At 35.7% G+C, this 8787-nt stretch overlaps 1 non-coding gene across 1 annotated transcript; it reads right to left on the bottom strand.

Annotated features, from left to right (window-relative positions):
* Positions 1 to 2616: 2616 nt before the first annotated feature.
* On the bottom strand, positions 2617 to 2723 carry LOC146882532 (small nucleolar RNA R71). Its single transcript, XR_014985673.1, has one exon. It is a non-coding gene; the product is annotated as a small nucleolar RNA R71 (small nucleolar RNA).
* Positions 2724 to 8787: the final 6064 nt, after the last annotated feature.

The following is an 8787-nucleotide window of genomic DNA, read 5'->3' as shown; positions in this document are numbered from 1 at the left end:
CTTTTTCATCTGTTGGGCTTTATTGGGCCACTGTTTTGAATTTGGACTAATTTCACATTATTTGGCCTAATTTGTGTTTTTAATTATTTTTAGGTATTTGGGTGAAGCAATTTTGGAGCTTGGACGTCAATATTCAATTGAAAAGAGTCGCCACATCATTTCCATGTCATTTCCACGTCAACAAAGTCAATGGGTCAACATTTGAGGCCCAGAGTGGCATTTTTGTAAATCTGAGTGGCAAAGTGGCAATTTTGTAAATAATGAGTGGAAGAGTGAAATGACCACGAGAATTAGGTCTCACTTCATGCACCAGCCGCACCACATCATCTTCTACCTTTCTCCAAGCTTCCATGGAGTAGCCCCTTGCGGTTTTTCACGTTTTTGGCTCATTTTTACCGTTTTTATGCATATTTGACAGCACCCATTGAGGGTTTTACGTTTTGAATTTGTTTTCTTGCTTGGGCAGCTCGTTTTGTGATTTCATTGACTTTGAACAATACCCATTCATGGGGTTTTCACATTTATATATCATAGCACCGTTTTACATTCCATTGGAGCTTTGAAATCTCTTTTTTTGGTCTTAATTTGCGTTTTCAGAATTCGAAAGTTAGGGATTTTGGTTCTGTTTTTGTGATTCCAGAATTGTGGTGTCTAATTGCTCATTCCATGTCTAGCTAAATTCGTGTATTGACTCCTTGATGAAAAAATGCAATGAAGCTTTGAGGTTGTGCTTGCTTATGAAATCTGCCATGTCTCTTTGTTCTAATTCGGGAATGCATTGTGATGAATCTGTTTGTGCTTAATTTACAGAGTAATTGCATGTGTTTGGGTTAAGTTATGTTCATGCTTAATTTATGTAACTTGGCTATCACGAATCTAAGGATATGTGCATTGCTTAATTGCATAATGAAGCTAGATTGTAATTTTCGCTTAGTGGATTATTATCTAGTAGATTGAAAGGAGGCAGAGGTGTTAATTTGGTGGCCTATGATAAGTGAAATTGTGTTTGAATCAAGGATGTCAATACGGTTTTAATCACTCTTTGCATTCAATTTAATATGTTGATTAGCATTCTGAATTTGTCTGCCAACCCCACCTCCCCGTGTTACTGTTGTGTTCATCTGAAAATTGAAGCTTTGAATGAAAATATTGGTCGTTGGGAGACGACTTGGTTCACTTTCACATATTGCATTTAATATGTTTTAATTTGGTGGGGTACGTCCTCTATCAAATTTGGCGTCGTTGCCGGGGACCAATCGTTTCGTTCAAAGTAAAATTTTCAGTGTGTTTGTGTTCTGTGTTTTGGTGTGTGTGTAGTTCAAGTGTGGTTGAGTTGGTATATGTTCATTGTGATGTTAATGTTGTGTTAAGTTCAGTGCCTGTTTCCATTCCTGTGTGTTTCTGTGTAGTGTACTGAATAGTGTCGCGGCGCGCATGAATAGTATCATCTAGTGTAGTGAATAGTGCATGAATAGTGTCCGAATCTGGCATTTAACTTCTGGATTTTTGTTCTGGTAGCTACGGTGCTTGTTTTGACTTGAAATTTTTTCCACCCACTTCTAAGACATTGAACTTGATAGGAAAAATAGCTGGAACAGTTGGTATGGTCTGAGTTGAGAGTTTCAACAAATTTTTGGATTGATTTTTAGTTAAACTTCAAAGGACCATAACTTTTTCTCTGGTTATCAGAATCACTATTATTTTATATGCATTTGGGGTGGAATTTGATTTCCCACCTTCTTAAAACTCGCTTTTTTGCAAACTCAGATTCTCCAGAAAATGCCATTTTCTACATTTCAGCAATGTTTTTTGTGATTTTTCTTTATTTTTTTTCACTTTTAAAAAATTGTTAAAAATACTTGTGCTTTGAGTTTTAATCTGAGTTTTTTTATGCTTCTGGTTGACCACTCAAAGGAATATCCTACAAATTTTCAAGTCATTTGGAGTTCGTTTGAGTATACTTGTAGTTATACCCTATGTTATGTCAATATCACTAGAATTAATGTTTTTTGGTGCATGACTAGGGGAAACCCAAGTGAATTACAACCATTTGACCCTGAGATTGATAGGAAATTCCACAGAGGAAGTAGGCATCTTAGGAATCCATCTTTGCATGCTGAATATTCAGTGACTTTTCTTGACTCTTCTGATTCTTATCACATTCCTGACACTCCTCATTCCTTGCATTCTGAGTATATTGTTTATTCTGAGCATTTTGATTTTCATACTGATAACATGGCTCAACCTCCTCCACCTCATGAGAGAACCATGAGTGAGCTCACTCCACCAGAGTTCACTTATGATAGTTTATGCATTCAATACCCTGAGGAGAAAGTTCCATATGTGCTAAAAACTGGTTTAATACACTTGTTGCCAAAGTTTCATGGTCTTGCAAGTGAGGACCCGTGCAAACACTTGAAGCAGTTTCATGTCGTCTATTCCACCATGAAACCTACAGATGTCCAAGAGGACCATGAATACTTGAAGGCTTTCCCTCATTCTTTGGAGGGTAATGCGAAAAACTGGCTGTACTACCTAGCACCCAGGTCCATCACAAGTTGGGATGACCGGAAGAGATTGTTCTTTGCCAAGTTCTTCCCTGCTTCAAGGACAACAGCCATAAGGAAGGAGATTTCTGGCATTAAATAGCAATCTAGGGAGACCTTTTATGAGTACTGGGAGAGGTTCAAGAATCTCTGTTCAAGTTGCCCACACCATCAGATCTTGAACACCTCCTTCTGCAGTATTTTTATGAAGGCTTGCACCACATGGATCGAAATATGATTGATGTCGCAAATGGTGGTGTCCTTGGTAACATAACCCCAGCTGCAGCCAGGCAACTAATAGAGAACATGGCTTCAAATTCTCAACAATTTGGCACAAGGAGTGATGCCATAGTTGTTAGAGGTGTTCATGATGTAGGAGCAGCCGAGTACACAAAGAAGTTGGAATGTAAGATTGATGCTCTTACCACACTAGTCAACCAACTTGCTTCCAATCAGAGAGCTCTAGCTGCAAGAGTTTGTGGCCTTTGTACATTTGTTGATCATTTTACAGACTCTTGCCTAGCATTGCAACAACAGGCTGCTGCTTCTTCTTCTACTTCATTAGAGGAGTTAGTCAGGATGATGACCCTTCAAAATATGCAATTCCAGCAGGAGACTAGGGCCTCAATCCAGAGTTTGACAAATCAAATGGGGCAGATGGCCACTCAACTAAACCAGGCATAGGCTCAAAATTCTGACAAGCTTCCATCACAAACGGTGGAAAATCCGAGGAATGTGAGTGCCATTACATTGAGATCTGGGAAGAACATTGAAGTTCCCACTCCTGAGCCTACACCTCTAAAGGAAGTCGACCCTGCCACACTTCAGAGAAAGCGTGATGCTCATGCAGCTGGTCCTTCCACATCAGGTGTCACTTCTACGCCTTCCACCTCTACTACTGCACCTTTCATACCTCTTCCTTTCCCTCCAAGAGTCATTCCAAGCAAGAAGATGGAAGAGGTTGACAAGGAGATCTTAAAAACGTTCAGGAAGGTGGAGGTGAAAATACCTCTGTTGGATGCCATTAAATAGATTCCTAGATATGCAAAGTTCTTAAAGGAGCTATGCACGCACAAGAGGAGGCTAAAGGGAAACGAAAAGATCAACATGGGCAGAAATGTGTCAGCATTGATAGGTAAATCTGTTCCTCAGATTCCTGAGAAGTGCAAGGACCCAGGTACATTTTGTGTACCTTGCATCATAGGTAATAATAAATTTGAAAATGCAATGCTTGATCTTGGTGCTTCCATAAATGTAATGCCTCCGTCTATTTTTAAATCTCTTTCTCTTGGACCCCTGCAACCTACGGGTGTGGTGATTCAGTTAGCAAATAGAAGTGTTGCCCACTCCGCAGGTTTGGTTGATGATGTTTTGGTTCGTGTTGGTGAATTGATTTTCCCTGCTGATTTTTACATTCTTGATATGGAAGAGGGATTTTCACATGGTTTTGCACCAACCATTTTAGGCAGACCATTTTTGAAAACTGCACGAACCAAAATTGATGTCCATGCAAGTACTTTGTCTATGGAGTTTGATGATATTGTTATGCGATTTAACATTCTGGATGCCATGAAACATCCTTATGAGGATCACTCTGTTTTTCATGTTGATATTATTGATGATGTTGTCGATGGAATTATTTCTTATTTCCACTCTTGCATTAAAACATTTATTTGTGTCTGAGTTATCTGAATTTGCATGCATTGATGTTTTTGATTTTGATTCTGATTTTGATGATGCTGAATATGATGTGGATAATGTTGAATCTACCGAGTTTGACTCTCTGAATGTTGTCCCTATTGACTTTGATGTTATATAATCAGGTTGCACTAACCATGTTACAGGAAGTACATATGTATCTGATTGTTATGCTCAGATACAGGCTGTGGAACCCATTTCTCCCTCCCCTCTAGTTCCTGATATTCAGCCAGCATCCAGTACTCCAGAGTTGAAACCTCTACCAAACAACCTCAAGTATGTCTACTTAGAGGAGGAAGACAAACTGCCTGTCATCATTTCCACCTCCCTCACTGCTGAACAAGAGTAGAGGTTGTTGCACGTTCTTAAAAAGCACAAGAAGGAAATTGGATGGACATTGGCTGACATTCCTGGTATTAGCCCATCAACATGCATGCACAGGATATTGTTGGAAGATGGAGCAAAGCCAGTGAAACAGCCACAGAGGCGACTCAACCCTGCCATCTCGGATGTTGTAAAGAAGGAGGTGCCAAGCTTCTACAAGCTGGGATCATCTACCCTATTTCTGACAGTCAGTGGGTCAGCCCCATCCATGTTGTCCCCAAAAAGACAGGCCTCACTATAGTCAAGAACGAAAAAGAAGAGTTGATTCCAACAAGAGTGCAAAACAGTTGGAGAGTTTGCATTGACTACAGAAGGCTAAATCAAAAAACCAGAAAAGACCACTTCCCCATGCCTTTTATTGATCAGATGCTTGAGCGCTTGGCAGGTAAGTCCCACTATTGCTTTCTTGATGGGTTTTCTGGTTACTTTCAAATTCACATTGCACATGAGGACCAAGAGAAAACCACATTCACCTGCCCCTTTGGCACTTTTGTCTATAGTAGGATGCCGTTTGGCCTATGCAATGCCCCTAACACATTCCAGCGGTGCATGCTTAGCATTTTTAGTGATTTTCTTGAAAAATGCATAAAGGTGTTTATGGACAACTTTACTGTATATGGGTCCTCTTTTGATGCATGTTTGGATAGTTTGGACAGAGTTTTAAATAGGTGCATCCAATCTAACCTTGTTCTATCATGAAATGCCATTTCATGGTAGAACAAGGCATAGTATTAGGGCACATAATTTCAAAAAAGGGCATTGAAGTTGACCCTGCCAAGATTTCAATTATTTCACAATTGCCTTACCCCTCTTCTGTGCGAGAGGTTCGTTCTTTTCTTGGCCATGTAGGGTTTTACAGGCGCTTCATTCAAGACTTTAGTAAGAAGGCCTTTCCACTGTCCAACCTACAGTAAAAGGATGTTGACTTCATCTTTAATGAAGGATGCAAAGAGGCTTTTGATTGCCTCAAGAAGGCCCTGACCACAACTCCAATCATTCAGGCGCCAGACTGGACAGCCCCATTTGAGCTTATGTGTGATGCATCCAATTATGCATTGGGGGTTGTCCTAGCTCAAAGGATTGATAAGCAACCGAGGGTAATCTACTACGCCTCCAGGACATTAGAGGAGACATGAGGAATGGATAACAAATCCTAGGATCAATTGCTAGGATCATCATGAGTTGTTGAACTTCTAAGTGTTAAGATTGGATATAGCTCTCTGAACTTATGTATTGATATTGTTTTATTGCTTTATTCAAGTGTTCTTTTATATGTTAAGTGATTCAATTTGCATTTCACGTGTGATGGACTGATCAATCATTTGTTGCATATATAACTCGAATTAGGTATAAGCTAATTTGCCTTATAGATCTAATTGAGTCATCTAATATTGTTAGGTGGCAGACATGCACCTATATATTCTTTAACTGGTGATAGAGTCTCGTTCAAATTAATGCAAAGAGTCCATTCATTAGGAGTGGAGAAATCACACTAAGTTTGAATGTCTTTAGGTCCTAAAGTGTAGACATGGGTCTAGAATTACATTAGTGTACTTTCAAAAACAATGAATAACATTGTTAATTCAATGAAATAGTAACCATGCGTAAGAAAGGAGCATGAAGTCTATTCTGAACATGTTTTATATCATTGAGTTATTCAATTTTAACTTTGAATTTTGGATCACCATCATATTTTACAATCAACCCGTTTTAACTACATATCCAAATAGCATCATGGTTTTGATAAAAAGTGATCAAATCCCTATAGATACGACATTTGGTATTACAATTGAACCAGTGCACTTGCCGGTATGATTGCTCTCGAACCGAAGATCATCAATTGCCTTTGTCTATTTCAACTCCAGTTCTTCAAAGATGACCTCCTACACCAGGTATGTGGAGATAGTCGGTCATGTTCACATAGTTGTATAAAGTTCTTTAAACTACAAACATGGGATAGATATACCCATTGGCGGAACTACATGGTGACAGAGGGGAGCCATGGCTTCCCCAATTTTTTTTTTAATTTTTTTATACATATTTATATATTTTTTAAAATTATATTTATATATTATTTATATTAAGTTTATATTATGAAAATTTATAATAAAAGATAAAATAAAAAAATTTAATGGAGACATTGATTTATAAAAGAGATTATCTTTTCACCATGTAAATTATCATGAAAGTGTGTGAAAAGAAATAAATACAAAGAGATAGATTAGGAAATAGAGGTTGAGAAACACATAGATTGATATTGAAGTATACATTCTGGCATGATCTCTCACACATCAATGTTAGTATCTTATTATGATTTATGTATATTAAATTTATGATTCTTTTTAGGATGTTTCTCCTAAATTAAGTTTATCTCAAATTAATATAAACCCTAATTATGATTTTAGGGATTCTTTTATGAAATTGGTATGAACCCTAATTATAATTTTTCCCAAATTATTATAACCCTTAATTATGAAATTTAAGGATTTTGCGTGTTTTCGCTGCCTATGGTATTTTTTTTTTATGTTTTGAATTTATACAATATTGCTTATTTAATTAGAGTGGTATGAGTTTTGTTATGTTTTGCACTGTGATAATTGTGATCTGTGAATATAAATTTTATTTTTTCTAGATAAGCGAGAGGTGATAGATTTATATTAGAAAGATTATGATGAAAAGTAGAAAAAATGATTCTTTTTTTGTAAAAGAGGAAGGTTTGTGATAAATATGAAAAAAATGCATTTACGTTAACTAAACTTTTGAAATTTCATGAAAACCAAGAATTCAAGACAATAAAAAACAAATCTCTAAAGTTCTTAGAGTTACATATAATGAATTTAAAAATTCATCTGAACGCGATCCGGGAAAAACAGCCTCAAATTTGACAATACCACAAAATCAAATTGATGAGGTACAAAGGACTTATCTAAAATAGTATTCATGTTTTGATATCATGGTATAATAGCGAATGATAGTAATATTTTTTTGAATTCTACTATTATGTGTGCTTGTTTTAAGCAGAGGAAATAAAGAGAAAAGATAAAGAGCTTGTTTTTCTAACTAAAAACAAATTATATATAATAAATATAATTTGGCACCCCTACATTTTTTGCCCAAGTTCCGCCAAAGGATATACCAATTGTATTTCACTTCACAACACCAAAAGCAAGAGCTCTTTCCTCTTACGTCAAGTGCACCATGATCAAAATTAATTCACAACACCTAAAATCAAAGCTGGAATTTTACTGGAGAATAAAAAATTAACGTTGCACACAAAAATCAAGAATGAAAATTTAACTATGCTACTAAAAATACAACAAATTAGAGACTAGAAGAAAAATCTACTTAAAAACACTTTATTAACATATTCACAAAAACACTAATTTTTACAAGAAAATCTACATCTTACCTAAAATCAAAAAATTAAAGCAAAACAATACCCAAAAGAGGTGCAATTAGCTATGCAAATCATGTTAAAATTGGGACTTAACCGTTTGCATAGTGAAATTTATTGAAGATATTATTGATAACCTTTACAATTAAACTTAGGATTTTGAAGATCGAGAGATAAAAAGAAAAAAAAATGATTACTAAGAACAATTATTAAGGATCACTTTATCTACAAAGGTTCTTTGCCTTCCCAAATAGTTCGTCTCTTACAAACTTTTTGAATTACAACTTAAAGCTAACTATTCTTAGGATTTCTTCCTCTATGTCAAGCTATGAGAAAGGAATGTCCATATTCCTTACATATATTGCATCCTCATATTATGTAACATATGATCATTTCGACATCGTGCCATGCCACTACTACATATTTATTCTTTAGTAACATTTAAAAAATGTTACTGCATTATAAAAAATGTTACAAATATAATTTAGTAACATTATACCACATATTACGTATACCCTATGTTATTAATAAATATTAGTGACATTTTTACATATTAATTGAGACATTTATAAAAATGTTATTATATATCTTTAGTAACATTTATTTAATAAAAATGTAACATTATATGTAGCATTTATTTAATAAAAATTACGTTTTTAATTTGTAAAATTAAAATTTGTCCTTTTTCTAAATTAATTCCTATATGTATAAAGAGGCAAATATCATCTTCTATAACGGAAAAAATCTTTTACTATATTTCAACAT

Source organism: Vigna unguiculata, chromosome 10, assembly GCF_037176805.1.
Source record: "Vigna unguiculata cultivar grain cowpea cultivar isolate G323 ecotype 2 chromosome 10, ASM3717680v1, whole genome shotgun sequence".
Taxonomy (NCBI): Eukaryota; Viridiplantae; Streptophyta; class Magnoliopsida; order Fabales; family Fabaceae; genus Vigna; species Vigna unguiculata.
This window is presented reverse-complemented; position numbering and strand designations above follow the sequence as displayed.